The 24,799-nt window shown below is 40.6% G+C and overlaps 3 long non-coding RNA genes across 3 annotated transcripts in view; 2 read left to right on the top strand and 1 right to left on the bottom strand.

The window, feature by feature from the left end:
- Positions 1 to 993, bottom strand: part of LOC130540692 (uncharacterized) — a 30,847-nt gene extending 29,854 nt beyond the window's left edge. Inside the window, exon 1 of the long non-coding RNA XR_008954686.1 lies at positions 821 to 993. This is a non-coding gene — a long non-coding RNA (uncharacterized LOC130540692). The remainder of the gene's footprint in view (positions 1 to 820) is intronic.
- Positions 1 to 24,799, top strand: part of LOC117975240 (uncharacterized) — a 184,028-nt gene that overhangs the window by 36,059 nt on the left and 123,170 nt on the right. The window lies entirely within an intron of this gene.
- The window catches only part of LOC130540693 (uncharacterized), a 37,333-nt gene continuing 13,624 nt past the window's right edge, over positions 1,091 to 24,799 (top strand). Inside the window, exon 1 of the long non-coding RNA XR_008954687.1 lies at positions 1,091 to 1,374. This is a non-coding gene — a long non-coding RNA (uncharacterized LOC130540693). The remainder of the gene's footprint in view (positions 1,375 to 24,799) is intronic.

Raw genomic sequence — 24,799 nt, 5'->3', positions numbered from 1 at the left:
ATATAGGAATTTTCAAGCCCTGTAACCTATCAGAATAACAAATGTGAAAGCCCACAGGGGTTAAGCAGGCAGCGTGGAAGTGTGTCTTGGCCTGTTGGCACTGGAACAAAGTTACCAGCCAAAACTCTGCTTCTTGGGGACACTCAGCCTCAGCCACCTGCTGCCCACGGCAGCCAGAGCCACCTGTCCCAAAGGTCACTGCCCCTAGGTGCTGACAGGAAGGGCTTCAGAGCCACACTGCAGCTGCTAATCCCAGCGGGGCCACCAACTAGCTGTGGGACCTTGGCCCAGTCAGCTAACTTACCAGGGTCTGTTTTCTGATTAGTAAAATAGGAAAACTAACAGTGTCAGCCTCATGATGAGTGTTGAGTCCAGGATTAAATACATAAATGCAGAGAAATCATTTAAAACACGGGTAGCACACTGGAAATGCTACATAGATGTTACCTACTTCTATGGTACATTGATTTTCGTTTTAAAAGATACCTTAAAACATGAATTCTTACGTGAAGTCTCTTTAGATATGGACATCTAATTGAAATATATTGAATTCATATATTCATATTTATGTAGTATACATTAATATATAATAAATTCATATATGCAATAGAGCTTGAAATATATATAATATAAACATATATGAAAATATATTCAATACTTTTAAGTATAGTATATGAATATAAATACAGTATTTATGTCAATACACTCACATATTTGCATATATTTATTTGAACTTAATATGCCCTGTATTTGCTATGGGCTGTGGGACACCTGTGAAAAATCTCTGAAGGAAAACGCTCTTCTGTAACATGTGCTGAACCTGTGAGTGGGAGAGAACTAGCATCCACATTGTCCATAGTAGAAAATGATGGTCTTCTTTGGAGATGAGCTCCGTTTCCAGAAGGAGAAGCCGTGGCTTGCCCATCCTCTTCAACTCCTTCAGCACTGATTGTTCCAACAGTGATAGCCTGCTCCAAAGTTTGCCCCACCATTGGCTGGCCAGTGACCAATCAGATACTCTCAATGGCGTGATCCGAGATTGGGCTGTGGGCCCTGAACTGTGATGCCACAGAACCTGGGACCTGCACCCATGCTGGGCTAAGACAAGGGGCAGAGGCAGAGAGAGAGAGAGGAGCCACCCTGAGAAGGAAGAGACCAGGTGGACTCTGAGACAGGGAGACCCTTTCTACGTCGGTGCCTTGACGTGTGACTTTTTTGTCACTTCGTGCTCCAGGATCACCCCCGGATGAACTATCACTTTCAAATGACCTTGTCTTTTCTCGGGCCTTCCGAACTGATCATCTCTTCCTTCTGATACAAGAGGATCTTCCCTGGAAGACCACTGCACACCTTCTAGTAACACTGGGACCCTGGGTGAGTCACTTAACTTTTCTGGGCCTCAGTTTCGTCATCTGTAAAATGTCCAGAACACCTCCCCAATTCGACAGAGCTGTTCTCAGGATCAAAAGAGCAAACTCAGTTCATACGTGAGACACTTGCCTTTTGCGTGGCCCTCAGTAGAAATCATATATCTTCTTATCAGCCACTTGATTTTTCTGAACCTTTGCCAAGTAAAAGTCTGCGTCAGAACTCACAGTCTCCACACTTGTGTCCCATCAGAGTCTCTGACCAGGGAGAGTAACCTTCAAAGTGCAAACAGGAAATTAGCCTCCAGCCACTGCTGTTCCTCCAAGTGCCATGCGGCACTCAGGCTCAGGTAGGCAGTGGGGCTACAGATCCTTGTTTTTACACTTGACTCAGTTTCCTTATCTGTAAGTGGGGATAACAATAGTAACCATGTGAGAGAGATACATATGATATATACCTCTCCCTATATTTGCTATGGGCTGTGGGACACCTGAGAGTATATATATATTATACTCACAGTATAATATATATATAATCATGTGAGATATTTATCTATCTATCTTCTATCTATCTATATACACATACTACAAGATGAATATGAGATATGGAGATGAGACATCCCCAATGTGCCCCCCACCATATATACTTGTAAATATACAACAAGCATAATCATGTGAGAGATATATACTATGTAACAATAGTAATAGTTAACATATATGATTGCTAACAATAGTTATGTGAGAGATGTATATAATATATATCATATATATCTCTCCTGTAATTACTAAAAATATATATGGTTTATCTCTCTCACATAATTACTATTGTTAGTAATCATATATATTAACTACTACTATTGTTAATATATATATTAGCAAAACATATGGATTAAGTAATCTAATGTTCTAATGCCTATAAAGTGCCTAGAGTCTGTCACATAGTGTTGTATAAATATTAGCTATTACTATTCTCTTATTGTATCCAGCCAGCAATTCAACAGTACTCACTGTGATTATTCTAAATTACAGATCTAATTTTCTGTTAAAAATTCTTCCATGGCTCTCCATTGCTCTTGGTTGGGCTGACCCCTGCCCACCTCTCCATCCTCATCTTATGTTAGATGCTCCTTCCCCGGCAGCCACACTGGCATGTTCTGTCTCTCTTTCAACCCTGGACAGGTGGTCTGAGGCCCCTACCTCCTACCTGATGGAGATGACTCTTGCTTATCCTATGTTTCACAGCTCAGGGCTTACCTCCTCTGGGAAGGCTTCCTTGACCCCCTAAGTTTGAATTAGATGTCCCCCATCATCTTAGACTTACTGCTGTCAGAGCACTTTCTGCCTGTGCAGTAATTATTAGTTTGCCCGCTGCCTCCTCACTAATCAGTGAGTCCATCTGCTTGTGTGCTATACCCGAGTGGATGCAGCCTAATCACCAGGAAACTTCTCACCCAACAAGCAACAGGTGTTTCTAGGATTGGTTCATTGACTCGGGTCAGAGCTCTGGAAAGGCCTCTGCAATTCTTTTGGTCTTTCCTCATTGGCACAAGGTGGCTGCCAAGGCTCCAAATATTTGCTTCTCACAAAATCACCTGAAAGTGGAGCAAAGGGAGGGGCTTTCTTCACACTTCTCCAGCTTAAAAGAGCTGGAGGGAGAGGAAGGGAAGCAGGGTGTGGAACTTCTGGAGACTGCTCAGTTCTCAAGAGTCTAGAACTTCCTGAAAAACAATGCTGTAAGTACTCTCCAAAACCTCTTCCAGGATTCAGTGGCTTTACCCCCAGTGAAATTCATATGCTTCTAAATCTATAAATGCTTTACTATTTTATATAAAGTTAGTGGGGAAGGCAGATATCTATATACTGAAGATAAAAGTACCAGGCATAGTTATCAAAAACCTTTGTTGTGTAATAGATAAATAAGGGGAACCAAGAGATTGTGCAGTTCTTTTTGGCTCTGGATCCCACCTGAGCTTTCTCCAGCACTGGGAGTGTCTCTTCTGGATTTTTAGCTATCATAGGTGTCACTGGCCTAGCTCCTATCATTGCCAGGTAGGGCTGGGGCTGAGATTTCTGCCTGTAGTGTTTTCTGGACACCTTCTTGCTTCCTGAAGGGACCAGAGGGTTCAGTCATGGCAGAGACACTTTCTGGCCTGACAGATCAGGGTGAGGACTAAAACTGCAGAAAAGAACAAAGCCACCCTATTGCCTCCTGCCACTCACAATCTTATATTTTTTTAAAAAAAATTATTTCCATAGGTTTTTGGGGAACAGGTGGTATTTGGTACATGAGTAAGCTCTTTAGTGGTGATTTGTGAGATTTTGGTGCACCCATCTCCCGAGCACTATACATGAACCCAATTTGTCATCTTTTATCCCTCACCCCCTTCCCACCCTTTCCCTCTGAGTCCCCAGAGTCCATCATGTCATTCTTATGCTTTTGCATACTCCTAGCTTAGCTACCAATTATAAGTGAGAACAAATGATGTTTGGTTTTACATTTTTGAGTTACTTCACTTAGAATGATAGTCTCCAATCTCATCCAGGTTGCTGCAAATGCCATTAATTCATTTTTTTTTGTGGCTGAGTAGTATTCCATCATATATATGTATATATGTATATGTATATGTGTGTGTGCATATATATATATATGACAGTTTCTTTATCCACTTGTTGACTGATGGGCATTTGGGTTGGGTTCACATTTTTGCAATTGTGAATTGTGCTGCTATAAACATTCATGAGCAAGTATCTTTTTCATAGGATAACTTCTGAACAGCAAGTCTTCTAATTTTGGATTAATAGGTTTCAGTTTCTCACAGAAAGAGGATGCACCCTGCTTTGCTTGTGAGAATGGGGAGATAGATAACAAAGCTTAGTTTCTGTTCCACCAAATTCTACCCTTTTTCCTAAATGACCAGGAGAGTGAAGCAAATGACCTGCTAATAACCTCCACTTTGGTGGAAAAAAAAATTATGTGGCTGAAGACTAATAATGATAGTAAATTAATAATTGAATAAAATGTCACATGTGCTCTATGAGAAAAAATATCTGTGGTCACATGTTGAACTAATTTTATGCATGGCTGCTCACCCTATATAATTGTATCTATTTATTATGAAAAATTTCAAATATGCAGAAAAATTGAAAGACGTTTTTAGTGAAGAACCATATACCTACCAGCACCTAAATTCTACTGTTAACATTTTATTCTTCTTGCTTTATTCTATATCTTTTCATTTCTGTCAAAGGATGATGACTCGATACCTGAGATTATGTGGTCAATCCTATCAATCTTTTCTCCTTTATGGTTTGAGACTTTTGTGTCTTTTTTTTTTTTTTTTTTGGAGTCTCTCTTTGTCACCTGGCTGGAGTGCAATGGTGTGATCTTGGCTCACTGCAACCTCCGCCTCCTGGGTTCAAGCGATTCTCCTGCCTCAGCCTCCCGAGTTGCTGAGACTACAGGAGCCTGCCACCACGCCCAGCTAATTTTTGTATTTTTAGTAGGGACAGCGTTTCACCATATTGGCCAAGATTGTCTCGATCTCTTGACCTTGTGATCTGCCTACCTCAGCCTCCCAAAGTGCTGGGATCACAGGCGTGAGCCATCACACCCGGCCTTTGTGTGATTTTTACAATGACTTTTGGCTAAATCTGTCCCTATTCTCCTCTTGTACTTTTATCATTTTGCATTTTACATTTAATTTTTAATCCAGTGGAAATTATATAAGGAATGAGAAAAATCTCCAATTTTTATTTGTTTGTTTTTCTTCCCAAATTGCTAACTAGTCATTCTGCTTCCAGTTCCAATTTAGGGCTTTGGACTTGCCCTAGAATTTCTTTATGTCCATTCCTTCTTGGCCCCTGTCTCCTCCATGTGTCTCCATAGATGGATGCCCTAGGTCCATGTGCTCAAATGAAAGACACATCACAGCTCTGCAAAAGGCACTGGAGGGGACCAGATGCAAAACTACAGAACTAATGCTGGAGGCAGGAGCATCTGCTGAGAAAATTAAATCTCTCTTTTGGGATGCAGAAGGGAGAGGGAGAGGCCCAGGATGGGAGAACAATAAAAGCTGTTCACGCAGCTCAGGGGCTTCTCAGATCCTACCCCACCTGTGGTGCTTAGCTTGTATTCAGCTTCAGCCCTGGCCATGCTCCAGGGCTCCTGGGCAGCCACATCCCTGGTACTATTCCAGGCCTCACTGGGCTGAGTTGCCTGCTTCCTTCTCATCTGTTAAAACCACAGGCTTGGAATTTAGGATAGCACTGGGGGAGGGGAACTAACCTCTCTTAGGAGAAAAAAATAGGGTCCAGAACACAGTTTTTCAGGGAGAGAACCTGGCCATAATGAACAAGGAAGAAAGAGAGGAAGGGAGGGGGAGAGAATACAGTGGTGTCCATGAGAATCTGGGTTTTGAACCATGACAATGTTCATAAGTATTATAGGATCTAGGGTGTGATAACTTCTCTGAATTTTGGGTCCCCACCTATAAATGATCACATAATTGTTCTTACTGCTAAGGGTTTTGAAGGATTGAAACAATCTATGCAAACTGCTTCACTCAATAGCTAGCAATAGTCGTCACTAAAAAATTAATATTTACACACACACATACACATGTACACACAGGCACATGTACAAGGAAAACATAAGGAACTTCTGGCTACTGCAGGACCCTGACAGGGATCCTTCATTCTCCTCATAGACAGATTCAAACTTGAACATGCCAAAATACTGAGCCCCATCAAATGACTTTCCCAGGCACTGACTTGAGCTGTCAGGGTATTTTGTGGTTCAGAAACTAAAGGAACACAGTGGGGAAGGCAGAGGAACATGGCTGAGTGAGTCTGACACTTTTGTCCCTCCACCCTGGGAGTCTAAAAAAATCAAGGCCTCTTTGGTCTTTGTATCACAAGATATCAACAATGAAGATGACAGGCCTGGTGACAGTGAGGAGAAAATGGGTGAGCAGAGCCCCCGGGTCAGAAAGACCTTGGAGGGCAGTCTCTCTAATGAGGACTGATATGGTTTTGCTCTGTCTCTCCAACCAAATCTCATCTCAAATTGTAATCTCTATGTGTCAAGAGAGGAACCTGGTGGGAGGTGATTAGATCATGGGGGTGGTTTCCCCATGTGGTTCTCATGATAGTGAATGAATTCTCACAAATCTGATGGTTTTGTAAGTGTTTGGTAATTCCTCTTTTGCTCTCTCTCTCTCTCCTGCCACCTTGTGAAGAAGGTAATTGCTTCCACTTTGCCTTCTGCCATGATTGTAACTTTCCTGAGGCCTTCCCAGCAATGCAGAATTGTGAGTCAGTTAAAACTCTTTCCTTTATAAATTACCCAGTTTCGGGTGTTTCTTTATAGCAGTGTGAAAACGAACTAATATAATGGGTATCAAGAGTGTGGTACTGCTATAAAGATAATCTGAAAATGTGAAGGCCACTTTGGAACAAGCAGATGTTGGAACAGTTTGGAGGGCTCAGAAAAAGACAGGAGGATGTGGGAAAGTTTGGAACTTCTTGGAGACTTGTTAAATGGTTTTGACCAAAATGCTGTTAGTGATATGAACAGTGAAGTCCAGGCTGAGGTGGTATCAGATGGAGATGAGGAACTTATGTTTAAAAGGGAAGCAGAGCATAAAAGTTTGGAAAATTTGCAGCCTGATGATGCAGTAGAAAAGAAAACCCCATTTTCTGGGGAGAAATTGAAGCCAGCTGCAAAAATTTGCATAAGTAATAAGGAGCTGAATGTTAATCACCAAGACATGGAGGAAAATGTCTCCAAGGCATGTCAGAGATCTTCAAGGCAACCCCTCCCATCATAGGCCTGGAGGCCTAGGAGGGAAAAATGCTTTCATGGGCCAGCCTCAGGGCCCTGCTTCTCTGTGCAGCCTTGGGACATGGTTGCTCCCCAGTCACGCCAGTGCAAGCAGTGACTAAAAAGGGCCAAGGTACAGCTTGGGCCATTGCTTCAGAGGATGCAAGCCCCAAGCCTTGGCAGCTTCCACCTGGTGTTGGGCCTGTGGGTGCACAGAAGACAAGGGGTGCGCTTTAGAAACCTTTGCCTAGATTTCAGAGGATGTATGGAAATGCCTGGATGTCCAGGCAGAAGTCTGCTTCAGAGGTGGAGTCCTCATGGAGAACCTCTGCTAAGGCAGTACAAAAGGGAAATGTGGGGTTGGAGCCCCAACACAGAATCCTCACTGGGGCACTGCCTAATGGAGCTGTGAGAAGACAGCCACTGTCCTCCAGACCCCAGAATGGTAGATGCACTGACAGATTGCACTGTGCACCTGGAAAAGTCATTCAATACCAGCCTGTGAAGGAGCTGCCCAAAGCTATGGGAGCCACCCCTTGTGTCAGTGTGCTCTGGGTGTGAGACATGGAGTCAAAGGATATCATTTTGGAGCTTTAAGATTGAATGACTGCCCTGCTGGGTTTCTGACTTTCATGGGGCCTGTAGCCCTTTTGTTTTGGCCAATTTCTCCCATTTGGAATGGGAGAATTTATCCAATGCCTGTACCCCCATTGTATCTTGGAAGTAACTAACTCGGTTTTGATTTTACAGGCATATAGGCAGAAGGGTCATGCCTTGTCTCAGATGAGACTTTGGACTTTGACTTTTGATTTAATGCTGAAATGAATTAAGACTTTCAGGGACTGTTGGGAAGGCATGATTGGTTTTGAAATGTAAAAAGGACAGGAGATTTGGGAGGGGCCAGGGGCAGAATGATATGGTTTGGCTCTGTGTCCCTACCCAAGTCTCATCTCAAATTGTAATCCCCATGTGTCAAAGGAGGGACCTGATGGGAGGTAATTGGATCATGGGGGTGGTTTCCCCCATGCAGTTCTCATGATAGTGAGTGAGTTCTCACGAGACCTGATGGTTCTATAAGTGTTTGGAAGTTCCTCCTTCACCCTCTCTCTTTCCTGCTGCCTTGTGAAGAAGGTGCCTGCTTCCCCTTTGCCTTCTGCCATGATTGCAAGTTTCCTGAGGTATCCTCAGCAACGTGGAACTGTGAGTCAATTAAACCTCTTTCCTTTATAAATTATGAAGTTGGGGTATTCCTTTATAGCAGTGTGAAAATGGACTAATACAAGCCTCCCACCCAGCCCCACTCAGATCCACTGTATTTTCAAAGAGCAGGGGACACTGGGGCCAATCCTTCTTATCCCACAACTTTAGAAATGTTTAATTGGTAGGACCCAGAGCTGAGCACTAATAATGAGAATCTGGTGAGATTATTCTTCTTAACAAGCAGAGCTGCATTTCTGGTGTAGCTTCTGCCTGATACAGATTGGGGAAGTTCATTTGTGAAGCTCTTTCATAGGTGGATATCAACAGACCCACATTTCTTTTGGTACCAATTAAATAACTTCATTCAAACAGCAAACATGGTAATAGAAATGAATTCAATGATTCTTTGACTTACAAGAAAGATAAATTTAAAAGGAACAAAACAAAACAAGAACTCAACATTGAACAAATGCCATAATTTAAATTTTTTTTATGTTATCAAAGACAGTATGGCCATAGAAATGTAAAGAGTCATTGGAAAGGAAAAAATTAAAATGTCTTTGCTACAGAATGACTCCAAATTACTGCAACAATACTGCTGGAAATTTGAAAATTAAGTGGGAAGGCTTGTATTTCAGTCTCCCTTTCAGCAGAGGACCATCAGTTCTTTCCTGTTTGCATGCTTGTATTGAAGAAGATTTTCCCCAAAAGTTCCAGTGCCACTGCTTTAGCCCTGATAGAATAGCCACCTCAGGAGACAGAGCTGGTACATCCAAAGGTTAGGAGAGAGAAAGAGTTTAGGGTGGTGGATGAGAGTCTGGGGATTAAGCCAGAGAACCTGTGTCAAGTCCAGGACCTGCCTCTTAATAGCTGTGTGAGAATGCAATTGGCTGATACTTATATAGAGCTTATTGCTCAAAAGGTACTCGTACATTCTGTCCTCACTGCAGTCCTAGAGAGGTCAGGACCCCTGCCTGTCCTCTTGTAGTTCCCTGTGCATTTTATCTATGGTGCATGTTTCAGTGTGTAATTTAATAGGTTTGTGCTTGTTTGGTTAACGTGTTTCTTCTCTGGTAGGATGTAACCACCATGACTGGATGGTCTAGGTTTGGTATAGTTCTCCACTGGATATTCAGCACCTAGGACAGTGCCTAACATATCATTAGGGGTTCAGCTATTTAGTAAAGGGAGGCTCAGGGCTTTACATTGGAGAGATTGCTGAGCTGCAAAAGGTAGGAACTCAATGAATGTTTGACTCTTAAATTCACAAATGAAGAGGGGGGTCTGGCTCAATGAAAATTTAAAATCCAAATGTCCTGTAATGTGTTTGGTGCTTAATATGCAGCAGCTCTAATAGAGTGCATAACCAAAGACAGAATGTTCATAAGCCTAGACTGAAATAATGCTGGTGGGAAGAGGGCATTTAAACATTCCTGAGCAGGTTGAGAATAATCGACTCACAGTGGTTGAGTGAACTCAAGATGACGTGCTTTTGTTCTCAGGAGAATCCCCAAATGGGGTCTGAAACCTGGGCAGAGTTGTGTGGTATTTCCTCTTTCCTCTAAGAAAAAATTGTTCAGAAGAAAGAAATTCCAAAGATTCTTCCACCTTTAATGAGAAATAATTGAGAAAGTGGGAACTGTGTCCTACTTTATATTCCAAATAAAGACAAGCACTTGTGATATGATTAACTGCAGGCAGAGGCTGAACTAGATTTCACCAGGCATGGAGGGTAATTGAATTTCACTTTGTGCTCACTATTTTTCCCTGGATAAATAATAAGAATATATCCTCCAATATTTCTTGGCTATTGGCTCCTATGAAAATTTTTCTATCACCTGATCCCAAATGCTGAATGAGAAACACCAGCTCTTGAACTCAAACCACTCAGATCAGGAAAGAATCACCCTCAGTCTTCAGGAAGAAGGGGAAGAATTGTAGAAAATAGCTCAGCAATTTCTGGGCTTTATATTTGAGAAAGCAAAAATAATTGTGGCCCGTGGACCAATTTGCAGTTACTTCCTCAGTCCCTAGGTGTCTAATTTGGATGGACATGTTCCACAGTTAGAATTACCTGCACATGGGATATTTGTCCTGTGAGGTCAGAACTGTCATAGTGGGAAAGGCTAAATACAAGTCACTTTAACTACCCCCACCCAGTCAAAGTCGTAAAACCAAAACAATATTACATCCTGAGGAGAGGGCTAGCAGAGATTCACTCCACAATTAAAGATCAATCAGTGCGAGGATCATGGCCACAATCATATTTTTGTTTATTTCACCAGTTTAGCCCCTCCAAAAAGCAGATGAAGCTTGGCCTGTGACTTTACACTATCTCAACTTCCGTCAAGCAGTAGCCCTGTTCACAGTCGCTATCTCAGATGGGCTATTGTTATTAGAACAAATTATTAAAGCCTCAGGTCCATAGTATGTGTCTACTTATTTGGCCAACAATTTATCTTTTAATCCCAGGAGAGTCAGACACAATTCATATACAAATGGCATGCATTTCTTTACATCTTTGCTCCAGTATTATGCTAATGTTCCCATCCTTACTCATGATGTATTCTAAAGATATATGGACCACCCAGACATCCTGAAAAATAGCATGTTGTTTCATTATGCTGATGACATCATGCTTATTGGTCAGGGCAAGCAACAGGTGATTAGTTTGCAGAAGTCTTTAATAAGACACATATGTGAAAAAAATAAGAAATTCTGGGACTTGCCATTTCAGTATGTTTTCAGGTGTCCAGTATTCAGGGTATACAGGAACTCCACATTAAAAGACAAATTGCTGCACCTTGCATCCCCTGCAACAATGAAGTAAACATAATATCCGGTGGGACGCTCCAGGTTCTGGAGGCAGCACATTCCACACACAAAAATACTGCTGAGAACCATATATTTTAAGACACAGAAGCTGACTTGCTTTGGTTAGGAAAAAGCTCTGCAGCAGATGCAAGCTCTATTGTAGACAGCCTTGCCACTTGGGCCATATGATCCATCAGTCACTACAGTCACTACGATGTTAGAGATGTCAGGGGTGTATACACACACATGCACACACACACACACGTATATGCATTGTGGAGTTTATGACAAATCACAATGGGAGTTTTAAAGCAAAGCCATGAAGTTCTACAGCCAGGCCATATCATCTGTAGCAGAAATGTATGTGCTTTTCTTGTGTGAGTCCAATCCTGGCATATTACTCTGCTCCAGTAGAGATGAAACAGAGATGGACCAAGAGGGCACCAAAAGACCATGCATCTGGAACTGTTAGTTATGAGCTATGTTCTATTAGACCCTCTTTTCCTGGGGTCAGGCAGGACCACAGAATCCATTATAAAATGGAAATGCCATATATGAGATTACGCCAGAACAACACCAGAGGGACTGAGTACACTGTATGATCAAGTAACCTAGCCATGCATGTCACCTGCCATGGTTACACAAGAATCATTCCATCAGCTCACTCCCAGATCTTGGTTTTCAGCTAGGTATGTGGGTACAACTAAAAAATGGATGGGGGCTGCATTACACATATACTCAGTGGTGGGGCTGAAAGGCAGTGGTGAGGGGAAATCTTCATTGTTAGAACTGGAATAAGTGTACCTGGCCATCCTCTTTGTATGAAAGTAGAATCCTGAGATGAGAATAGTTATAGATTCCTGAGCAGTGGTCAAAGACCTAGGTGGCTGGTCAGAATCCTGTAAGGAAAAGACTGGAAAGTCTGAGACAAAAACATCTGGGAAAGAGGCACATGGATGGGCATAACGGAGTTGGCATAAACCATGAAGCTGTTTCATACATTTATGTCACTATAAGTAATCTATGATTGAAGAAGAAATCAACAATCCAGGAGACAAAATGATCCTGCCAGTTCACATGAGCCAACCTTTGTCATTATCTACCCCAGAACTAGCATGGTGGACACACTGATGTAGCCTTCATGGTGGCAAAGGTGGAATGTATAGATGGGCCCAATAACATGGACTTTAACTCATAAAGTTCATTCTCATTGCATCTCTAAATACCCAATCTGCTTGCAAGAGAGATCAAAATTGAGTTTCAATTATGACACTAGTCCCAAGGAGAACAGCCACTTTTCTCTAAGCCGATTAAATTGGATCCCTTCCATCCTGGAAAACCCAGTGATTAATCACAGCCTTAGGTATATATTTCATAGACAGATTTGCTTTCCTGCTGGGGGAGCCTCAGCCAGTACCATTATCTGTGTGCTTATAGGTGGCTTGATCCACAAGCATGAAATTTCATACAGCATAGCATCCAACAGGAACCCACTTCATAACAAGGAGGTTCATGAAAGGGCCCATAAACGTAAGATCTATCAGCAATACAACACATTGCATTGCCTGGAAGGAGCCAGCTTGAGAGAATTGGAATTACTTACTAATGGTGTGGTTGAAATACCAGGTTGGGGTAATACTCTGTGAGGATAGATTACCATTTTTTAGAATGTAGTATACGCATTAAATCAGAGACCTCTATATGGTGTTGTGTAGCTAAGGGAAGACTAAATTGATCCATAAAATCAGAGTAATAAAACAATGTCTCTATTTACCATCTTCCCAATGGGCCATTGGGAGAATGTTTGTCTCTCATTCCTGCCATTCTGAGTTCTGCATGGCTAGGGGTCCTGTCCCCGAACATAGGCACTCTGTCCATGGGAAAAGCAAGGTTCCCCTTGAGCTACAGGTTATGGAAGGCACCTGGGCACTTTGGATCCCTTGTGAAGATGTCAACAGATAAGGGGTCACCATGATGGCAGGCATAACTGACCCTGATTGAAAGGAGCTGAAAATGCTCTTACACAATGGGGGCAAGAGAAGAATGAGAAGAATATGCATGGAACTCAAGTGATCCACTTTGGTACCTTCTTATATTCCTTTGTCTAATTATAACTGTGAGTGAACATGTATAGCAACTCCTGACTGAGAAGAGTATGATTACCAGCAGGTCAGACCCATCAGGGATGAAGGTTAGGCCACAGTATCAAGTCCGCCAGCAAGATCTTCACGGAAAATCCATGAGAGTGGAAGAATTTGTCATTTATACTGGAGGAGAGAGATGGTAGGAACCTCACGTGGTGCTAAGATCAACTGCAGCAACCAAGTCTGTAGTGTGTTCCATATACTCGCTCTTCTAATCTTCCCTTCAGTGAATAAGGCCCATGGGGCACATTGAGTAACTGCTTCCTGATCGTGTGTAGAAGACCTGTGCAGTCGAAGGGGTGGATGCTGGCAGCCTTAGATTCCAGTGCTCACATCTCCCTTCACAAAAACCTGCTTCAAGTACCATAGATCTCCATCTTCCCACACAAGGTATTTCCAAACACTAACCAAAAGTTGCAGTGGGGTAGTAGAGCCAGGACATTTCTGCCCAACGTGCACCTCCCACTGGGCATTTTTGCTTGTGGACTCCTTATGTGCCTCGCTGGATTTCTTAGAGATCTGCAACAGTGTGAGTGTGAGTCTTTCTTCCCTCTCTCCACTTGCTGGCATCAAACCTGCCTCATGTTCTAAAGGCTCTCCTTGCATGTCCCTGTCTACTCTTCTCTTCATCCTTCACAAGCATTTCTCCTAATAGACCTTTCATGTGTATAATGTCATCTTGGCATCTGCTTCTCAGTGGACATGAATTGGCAGAAATATTTATCAAATGGAGAATACATAGATAAATAAATGAACAGACCAGTGTTTAAATCCTTATTTTGCAACATTATCACATATTTGTACAGTATATTTTGTCTCTTTTAATTTTGTTCTCCTCCTCTTTCTCCACTTGCTCCCCTTTTTTTAAAATAAAGTCTCTGTTTGAGGATTTCCTCTTTTCCACTAAATTTATGGGCTTTGAGAGTGGCCCAACCCTCAAGTGTCTCAACCCTATCCCCAAACCTAGGTGAACACATGTCTCACAGTCCAGGACTCAAAACTACACTCTTGTCCTGACCCCCTCAACCACATAGAGTAGCTACCTTGGGTACCCCTTCCCTCTCTATTGCTGCTTTCTCCTTTGGCCCCTCACCCTCTGAAACTAAGGGGAAAAAAATAGGATAAATAAAGGTAAAAAGGGAAGACTAGGAAATTTTGCTTAGTATTGAGCTAGTTTACAGGGCTCTTCTTGTCTTTACAGGAAAGATAGCTTCTAAAACTCCTTCATGTTGTTTATAAGGTCCCTGCCTCTTCTAAATACAGCAGCAGCAGCAGACCCAGTATGGGTAACAAGTAGGGCTCAGTGTGTCATTTGCTATTTTGCACCATGACAAGCCTGAACAGCTGTTCAGTGTGAAGAGCATCTCCACCAAACAAGGAGGTTTTCCAAAGGACAAAGGGAATTGTTCTGGCCTTGTGACTCATAGAGAGTAAATAGAGAGTAAGTGTCCAATTATGGCCAATTCAATATTACATTCTGGGACACTTTGTTATGTTTGAGTGTGTCCCTCTTTCTCAGAGAAAACAAGGGATGCACAGAGAAATTGCAGCCTAAATGGGAAGGTACTTAGGAAGGAAAGAGGAAGAAACCTCTTTTGCTCTTTGAGAAGGACATAAAATAAGTGAACCAGTGGTGCTTTTTTTCTGTTGTTTTATCTCAGGTCTGCCTTTGAGCTGCACTCATTCCTGTTTAGCTTTTATTGTCAAGAATGTAGAATTACATTAGGAAGAACACCATTTCTTGAGCTTGAGATTTCCTGAAGGAGGATCTGCATTTCACGTGGATGGTCAGGATACTAAGGTCTCTGAGCCTCTCAGTTCCTTCGTCTGTATGATGGGTAATGGTAGCACCAACCTCACAGGGTGCTCATGGGGATCACCTAAAAAGATGATTAGGAAACTAACTGGCATAGCTAAGTAATCAAAAGATGAAAGGCAGTGAGACGTGGTGGAGAGAGTGGGAACTAGAGGATGGTGGTCTGGTCCAAATGACAAAGGTCTGTTGACAAAGGTCTGTTGACAAAGTTCTAATGACAAAGGTCCAAATGACAAAGGTCAACTGTCATTAGCCACTTGCGTGACACTGGCCTGCCTCTCTTGCTTTCGTTGCTTTATCAGAAAAATGGGATCAGAAAAATATATATATATTTGTTGTACATATATGTGTGATATGCATATACACACATATACAGACATATATTTACAAGCCTATATATATGCATGTGTGTGTGTGTGTGTGTGTGTGTAGAGAGAGAGGGAGAGACAGAGACAGGGAAAGAGGGTTGCTGTATTATATAATTTAACTCATGCAAAGCACTTAGGAGAGTGCCTACATGTTGCTGCTGCTGAACACAATGTAGATCTTCTGGTCATTATAATTATGTAAGCACATAATCTAGACTTGAAGTTGGATACCCAGGGAAGTCTCAGCTGACAGCAAGATTGGCCCCCAGATTTTCCTCAGGCAAAAGGAAAAGAATGAAAGACAATAAGTGCCTTCCTCAAAAAAGTAGAAAAACTTCAAATAAACAACAGAATGATGCATCTCAAAGAATTAGAAAAACAAGGGCAAACCAAACCCAAAATTAGTTGGAGAAACAAAAAATAAAGATCAGGGATGAGACAAATGGAGTTGAGACTAAAAAAATACAAAAGATCAATGAAACAAAAAGTCGGCTTTTTGAAAAGATAAACAAAATTGACAAACCTTCAGCCAGACTAAGGAAAAAGGAGAGAATACCCAAATAAATAAAATTAGGATGAAAAAGACAACATTATAACTAACACCACATAAATCCAAAGGATCATTAGAACCTATTATTAGCAACTATACACCAACAAACTGGAAAATGTAGAAGAAATGGATAAAGTCCTAGACACATACAACCTACCAAGACAGAACCATGAAGAAATCCAAAACCTGAATAGACCAATAACAAGATAGAAGCAGTAGTAAAAAGTCTCCCATCAAACAGCACCTGCTGAATTCTACCAAACATTTAAAGAGGAATGGATGTCAATCCTACTTAAATTATTCCAAAAAAAAATCAAAGAGTAGTGAATACTTTCAAGCAAATTCTATGAGGCCAGTATTACCCTGATACCAAAACCATACAAAGACACCAAAAGAAAATTACAGGCCAAAATCCGTAATGAACACAGATGCAAAAATCCTCAAAGAAATACTAACAAACTTAATTTAATAACATATTAAAGAGGTCATTCATCATGATTAAATGGGATTCATGCAAGAATGTTTTAACATATAAAAATCAATAAATGTGATACATCATAACAGTAACATACAAAAAACACAAGTTTATTTCAATAAATACAGAAAAAGCATTTGATAAAATATAACATCTCTTCATGATAAAAACTCTCACAACACTGGGAATAAAGGGAACATACCTCAATATTATAAAAGTCGTATACAACAAAACCACCGCTAGTATCATAATAAACAGGGAAAAACTGACAGCTCTTTCACTAAGATATGGAACATGACAAGGATGCCCACTTTCACCACTTGTTTTCAACATAGTCCTAGGAGTCCTAACCAGAGCAACTAAACAAGAGAAAGAAATAAAGGGCATCCAATTTGGGAAGGAAGAAGTCAAACTGTCTATGTTTGCAGATGATACAATCTTATATTTTAAAAAATCTAAAGACTCCACCAAAAAAACTGTTAGTACTGATAAACCAACTCAGTAAAGAATTAGAATATAAAATCAACATACAACAAATCAGTAGCATTTCTATATGCCCACAGTGAACAATCTGAAAAAGAAATCAAGAAAGGAATCCCATTTACAATAGCTACAAATATAAAAAATATTTAGCAATAAATGTGACCAGAGAACTAAACAATCTCTACAATGAAAACTATACAACATTGATGAAAGTAATTGAAGAAGACATTAAAAAAATATTTCATGTTCATGGATTGGAAAAAGTAATATTGTTAAAATATCTGTACTACCCAAAACAATCTACAGATTCAATGCAATCTCTATCAAAATACCAAAATTTTAAAGAAATTTTTTATTTAAAATCTTAAAATTTTAATGGATCTACAAAATACCCAGAATAACCAAAGCACACATGAGCAAAAAGAATAAAGGAGAAGGCATCACATTTCTTCACTTCAAATTATACCACAAAGCTGGCCAGGTACGGTGTCTTGTGCCTGTAATCCCAGCACTTTGGGAGGCCAAGGTGGGTGGATAGCTTGAGCCCAGCAGTTCAATACCAGCCTGGGCAACATGGCAAAACCCCATCTCTACAAAAAACACAAAGATTAGCCAGGTGTAGTGGAGCATGCCTGTAATCCCAGCTACTGGGGAGGCTGAAGCACAAGAATCACTGTAATCCAGGAGGTGGATGTTGCAGTGAGTTGAGATCATGCCACTGCACTCCAGTCTAGGTGACAGAGTCAAACTCTGTCTCAAAAAAAATTAAAAAATAAAAAAATTTATGTATCTATCTATCTATACTATAAAGCTATAGTAACTAAAACAGCATGGTACTGCCATAAAAACAGATACATAGACTAATAGAACAGAATAATAGAGATCCCAGAAATAAATACACACATTTACAGTGAACTTATTTTTGACAAAGGTGCTAAGAACATACTTTGGGAAAAGGACAGTCTCTTTGATAAATAGTGCTGGGAAAACTGGACATCCATATGCAGAAGAATGAAACTAGACCCCTATCTCTGGCCATATACAAAAATAAATTTAAAATGGAGTAAAAGAATTAAATCTAAGACCTGGATCTATGAAACTACTACAAGAAAATATTGGGAAACTCTCTAGGACATTGGTCTTGGCAAGGATTTCTCGAATAATAGCCCCCACACACAGGCAACTAAAGCAAAAATGAACAAATGGAATTAAATTAAGCTAAAAACCTTCTGCACAGCAAAACAAACAAACAAACAAACAAAAAAACAAAAAAAGACAATAACAAAGTGAAGAGACAACCCACAGAATGAGAGAAAAATATTTGTGACCCACTCATCTGACAAGATATTAATAAACAGATTATAGAAAGTGCTCAAACAACTCTATAGGAAAAACTCTAATAATCCAACTAAAAATGGGCAAAAGAGCTGAAGAGACTTCTCCAAGAAGACATACAAATGGCCAACAGGTATATAAAAAAATCCTCATCACTTATCATCGAGAAATGCAAATCACTGCTGTAGTGAGATATCATCTCACTCCAGTTGAAATGGCTTTTATCCAAAAGGTAATAAGTTCTGGTGAGGATATATAGTGTTGTTGAGAATGGAAATTAGTACAACCACTATGGAGAACAGTATGAAGGTTCCTCAAAAAACTAATAATAGAACTACTACATGATCCAGGAATCCCACTCCTGGGTATATCTATAAAAGAAAGGAAATTCATATATTCCAGAGATAGCTGCACTTCCATGTTTATTTTAGCGCTATTCACAGTATTTACACTATTCTAAGATTTGGAATCAACCTAAGTGTCTATCAGTGGATGAATAAATAAAGAAAATGTGGTACATTACACAATGGAGTATTATTCAACCTCTGAAAAGGATGAAATCCTTCTATTTGCAACAACATGGATGGAACTAGAGGAAATTAAGTAAAATAAGTTGGGGACAGAAAGACAAATATTGCATGTTCTCACTCATACGTTGGAGCAAAGAAAAGTTGCTTTTATGGAGGTGGAGAGTGGAATGCTGGTAACCAGAGGCTGGGAAGGGTTTTTGGGGGGACATTAACATGCAGTTAGAAGGAATAAGTTCTAATGTTTGGTAGCAGAATAAGGTGACAATATTTAACAACACTATATTGCATATTTTAAAATAGCTAGAAAAGAAAACTTGAAATGTTCCCAACACATAGAAACAATAAATATTTGAAATGATGGAGACCCCAGATATCCTGACTTGATCATTACGTTTAACAAAATATCACATGTACCCCATAAATATGAACACATATTATGTCTATAAAACACTAAGAAATAATTTCCCAGTAAACTAATATCAAACAGAGCCACTCTGTGATTCCGATAGACTAAGATAACTAGACCACTTTAAAATCATGTCTGAATTCTCAAAAATATAAGGATAGTAAAGAACCTACAAAAACAACCAAACATCCCTTTATTTTCCTGAATGATATGAGTGAATACAGTTTTTTCTTAATTATAGGCTTACCTTTGATCTGGTATTTCTGCCTTTTAGATAGACATATGAACATGTCCAGTTGTAGAATTAACCTTGCTTTCAGAAAGCATTTTATTCAAAGCCTCACTTCACGGAACCTACCCAAAAATCATCTGAAAGAAGAAAGCCCAAATCCTAGAATGACCTGTTTCTAATACAGTCTTCTTGAGTCACCTAATGGTTCCCATGGTGCTCACCCTGTCTTGTTGCCTCAAGGCAATTAACCCAACTTTGCTAAGCTACAAGTTTGTCCCTGCATATCTTTGATTGAAGGGTATTGGTGCCATTCTCACTAGAGTGGGCCCTGCTCTGTGCTGACCCTCTCCTCAGTGTGAGACCCTGCACCCCTTTAGCATCAGCCACTGACTCCCACTGGATGGGAAGCTCCACATGAGCAGGCCTATTAGCATCTGAATTTGATAGAAGAGAAAACTAGACCCAGAGAGGTAAAGTAACTGCCCACACCCATGCAGCTGTAGGTGGCTGGGAGTCCAACCCCGCCTCCTGCCTTCCCAGCTCCAGGACCTGAATTCTTTCATTGCATTCTTTTTAACCAGAAAGTTTGCCTTTTTTTTTTTTTTTTACCCCAGGGTCTTCTCCATCACCCAGGCTAAATAGAGCACAGTGGTACAATTAAGGGTCACTGCACCCTGACCTCCCAGGGTTCATGCCTACCTCCCACTTCAGCCTTCCACCTAGCTAGGACCACAGGAATGCACCATCACACCCGGCTAATTTTTGTATTTTTTATAGAGACAGAGTCTCCCCGTGTTGTCCAGGATGGTCTCCAACTCCTGGGCTCAAGCGTTCCTCCCAAAGTGCTGGGATTGCAGGCATGAGCCATCATGCCTAGCCAAAAATTTGCTTTTACCCAAATTGCTCAAACCTACCTGGTTTTCTGAGTCACATTGGGCACTTATTAAAAGTACTTATTCCTGGGTACCACCCTGGAGTTATATGACTCTCCCAGTGAGAAGCCTGGCATCTTTACATTTACCAACATCATCAGGTCATTATTTTTTACCAGTCAGGTTTAGAAAGCTTTATTTGGATAACACAACATGTGTAGAGGTAAGACACCTGCCAAATTAAGTTCACCAGGCTTTATTGAAGATAAAATCTAATCAGCCATCTCCTCAGTGAGAAGTAAACTTTTATTGAAAGATACTTTCTTGTTTTTTCTGCTTCTCACTAATTCTTCCATAAAAATTATAAGGAAATAAGAATAAAAAGCTGAGAGGCAGAAGTATTTACCACTTACCATTCATTCAGGGCAATAGGCACTTTCAAAGAGGACAGGAAAGAAGAAAACAAAATTCTGTCCAACATAAAGCTTTCCCTGCTGTGAAAGGCAGCACAGTGGCAAATCTGATTGGTTTGGATCTGGTCACATTTCAAGGGCTGCATTCATAAAATACTACATTGACAAACATAATGAACTTTAATGGTGTCTCCCTTCACTAAAGGAAATCAAGGACATGCAGAGAAAAATCAGGAAACTTCCTTGCAATGAATGATTGGGTTCTAGGTGGAGAAAAAGTGGACTTGGTTATATGTTCAAGAATATTGAAGATTTCTCCATCTTTCCACTCTCTGGACTGAGGGCAGGCTGAAACATTATAAAATAGGTTATTTTGGCTGTGTGCAGTGGTTTATGCCTATAATCCAAGCACCATGCGAAGCCGAGGCAGGTGGATAACTTGAGGCTTGGAGTGACCAGCCTGGCCAACATGTCAAAACCCCATCTCTACTAAAAATACAAAAATTAGCCAGGCATAGTGGCATGTGCCTGTAATCCCAGCTACTCAGGAGGCAGAGACAGGAGAATTGCTTGAACTTAGGAGGCAGAGGTTGCAGTGAGCCAAGATCATGTCACTGCACTCCAGCCTAGGAGACAGAGTGGAAGTCTGTCTCAAAAAAAAAAAAATTACTACTAATAAAAAAAAAAAAAGCTAACCCAGCTACCTATATGTTAAAGAAACCTGATGAGGGCTGCTTAGCAGATACTCTGACTTTATACAAAAATGGTTAGGCGATGTCAAACCACTTTGCTTTCAGAAAGTATTTTATTCAAAGCCTCACTTCACGGAACCTACCCAAAAATCATCTGAAAGAAGAAGGCCCAAATCCTAGAACAACTTGTTTCTAATACACCCTTCTTGAGACACGTAATGGTTCCCATGGTGCTCATCCTCTCTTGTTGCCACAAGGCAATTAACCCAACTTTGCTAAGCTACAAGTGTGTCCTGGCATGTCTTTGATTGAAGGGCATTGGTGCCATTCTCACCGGAGTGGGTTCAGGGAACCAAAGACCTGGATTTCCTCTCCTCTCATTCTCTGATTTCTTGCAATTAACTCTCACTTTCCAATCTAACCGGATGTTGGAGGGCAAAGACTCTAATTAATGGTGCCAAACCATATTGTTAGCCCTCAAGGGTACAGAGTGGGAGGGAAAATGGTAAAGAGTATTGAAGTGTTGCCAGTGGAGAATATCTGGCACACAACTCGAGGGTCACTGTCTTTGTTTTAGAAAAAGTACTGTGAGCTGTAAAACATTTTCAGTTTTTCCATGACCCCATGACTGGCAACAGAAGGTATCTGGAATAAGAGTGATTCATACTCTAAAGAATACAATAATAAAAATTCCTATAGACCAGCATAGCACAAAACAAACTCTTGTAGCCTTGGGAGGTACTAAGATGAAGAAGGATAATTTCTGGGCATGAGGAGCCTCTCAGAAGGGAACAAGAGTTGATACAGCAGCAACCTGTGTGACCCAGTTACCTAGTACAAGATAGGATAAAGGATGTCTCTGCAGAGGGCTGCATAGTCCAAAGATACCATGTGGGCCATGATACTGTCTAAGTCATTTGAACAGAGATACAACTTTGGAGAGACGCAGTGGCAACCCTAAATCATTATGACAATGGCAATCACAAGTACTAGGCACTCTTGCAAATGCTTTGTATTGACTCATTCACCCATTGCATCAACTCTAGGGTGTGCATTACTGTAACCCCCACCACAGGGAAGTTAATCTTGCTCAAGCCCTCATAAATTGAGTAAGGTCAACATTCCTGAGAGATGAGAGGAGGTTAAAAATAAAACTTAAGTAGAATTACAGAATAAAGCAAGATAAAATTATATGTCTTGATTATCTGAATTTGTGGATGGAGTTGTGTGCCTTCCACATACAGACGGTTTTTCCTAGTCTTGATTGCCGCTGGAAGAGATTTCAGGAGGCATCCTAGGCACAATGATGGTTGAGTTTTTGTTTCTGGGTAGCCACCAGTCTGCCTGATCATATAAATACAACATCCTCATGGCAGGTGGGCAGTCTGAGGTCTGAAGGAAAGTAAACTCAGTCCCAATAGATAGGAAATGCTAAGAAGGGCCTAGAATTCAGACACAGAGCTCCTGTGGGGTAGTCCCTGCTTGGTAGATACAGGAAACGACAACCTCTGAAAGTCTTCAACTTCAGCTAAGATCCAACCTTGTGCCTTTTAAGGAGAAGCACCTTAAAGCAGAGATTCCAAAACCTTGCTTTGAAACATTTCAAGGTGTCTCTCATTAAAGGAATGCAATACATATGTAAGTGCTTAATAATTTAAATATATATATTAAATATATATTAAGTATACATGTATATTTAAATATATACTTTAATATACAAATACATATTTTAATGTATATTAATATATATATTTGAATTCGTATTAAGTACTTTTTGAATCACTTTAAATGTCACGAATGAGTGGACAGGATGTCACAAAATTGTCACAGATTGTAGTCAATTCAAATGCTTAGGAATCATGTGTTGCATGATCAAATTTCCTATGACACCAGCACTTTTTTCTATAGTAAGAGAGCCTCAATATAGCACATGTGACGTGTTTCTTGTGCACAGACATGGGCTGATTCTTTATTAGCTACACAGGTCAGTGACAGGACCAAGCAACATCAAATCTGTTGACAAACTGAGTGATAAAACAATCATGTCTACTCCTGTTTATTGTATTCTTTAGACATTTAGTAGGTCTGTGGTGGAGATCAACGCTGTGTTTTTCCCCCAACCTCAGAGGTGGCATTGAAGCTCCTGGTCCTTAAAAAGCACTCTGAGCATCGTGGTTCCAGAAGATCCCCTTAGGCCTCATAAGCCAGGATTGCATCACTGTTCACCTTTGGTTCTAAGGGAGGCAGGAAAAGCATTTGGCAAAGAGGAATGGGAAGTCAGGGCTGTAGCAGACCAACCATGACTCAGTCTCTGGGGCTGGGCAAATTACTGTCTGGACAAAAGCAATTTATCCATAAAGAAAAAACAATGACTATCGGGAAGAAAATTGTTGCTGCCAAGGCAAATGTTCCAGAGAAGCTCGTGTAGCAAAGAAAATGGACTTTCCGAGCATGTTTCATCTCTTAGGAGAGCTCCTTTTGTTTGTCTACTCCCAGTATCCAATATATGAGTTGCAGTTGCCCTTTTATTAACTTCTCTGATTTTTAAAAAACACTTTCAAACATACAGAGAAATTTAAAGGAAACTATAACAAAACTGCATGCACTGCCCAAATTCAATGAAGATTCAGACTTTGCCATATTTCCTTTATTTATTTTGGAACCATTTCAAGAAAAATTACAAACAGCATGATACTTCTACTCTAAATACCTTATCACACATCTCCAAAAAATAAGGAATCTCCTGTATCAGCTAACACTATTTTGATGTTTAACAAAATTAGCAAATTATTCATTTCACCTGGTCCACATTTAAATTTCTCCAATAGTCCCCTAATTGTTTGGTGTAGCAGCTTTTAATGGATCCAGGATCCAGCCAAGAATTAACTGATTTCACCTTAACTGTTCTCGTCTCTTCCAGTCTCCTTGCTCCTTATACTTTAGACTATCACTGGGTCCCCTGACCCCCTTCCTTTACTATTCAAACCCCAGATGGATTATTCTCTCAAAATTTATGCTACTTATTTTTCTCTCTTCAAGGGAGTGTCTCACCTTACCACTCAAGGGCACCACTCCAGTGCTACTGAATCTGGAACACCTACCATGTCTTGGATTTGACCTGTGGTTTATCATCTACATTTCCTGTCATTATTCCCTTTGCATGCTCCATTTTACCCATCATTTCTTTCTTCCAAATTTCTATCCATCCTTCAAAGCCTGAATTCCATGTCTAATGTTTATTTGATTAGCTCAGATCAGAGAAACCCCCCATTTTTAAAATG

Source organism: Pan paniscus, chromosome 10 (assembly GCF_029289425.2).
Source record: "Pan paniscus chromosome 10, NHGRI_mPanPan1-v2.0_pri, whole genome shotgun sequence".
NCBI lineage: Eukaryota > Metazoa > Chordata > Mammalia > Primates > Hominidae > Pan > Pan paniscus.
This window is presented reverse-complemented; position numbering and strand designations above follow the sequence as displayed.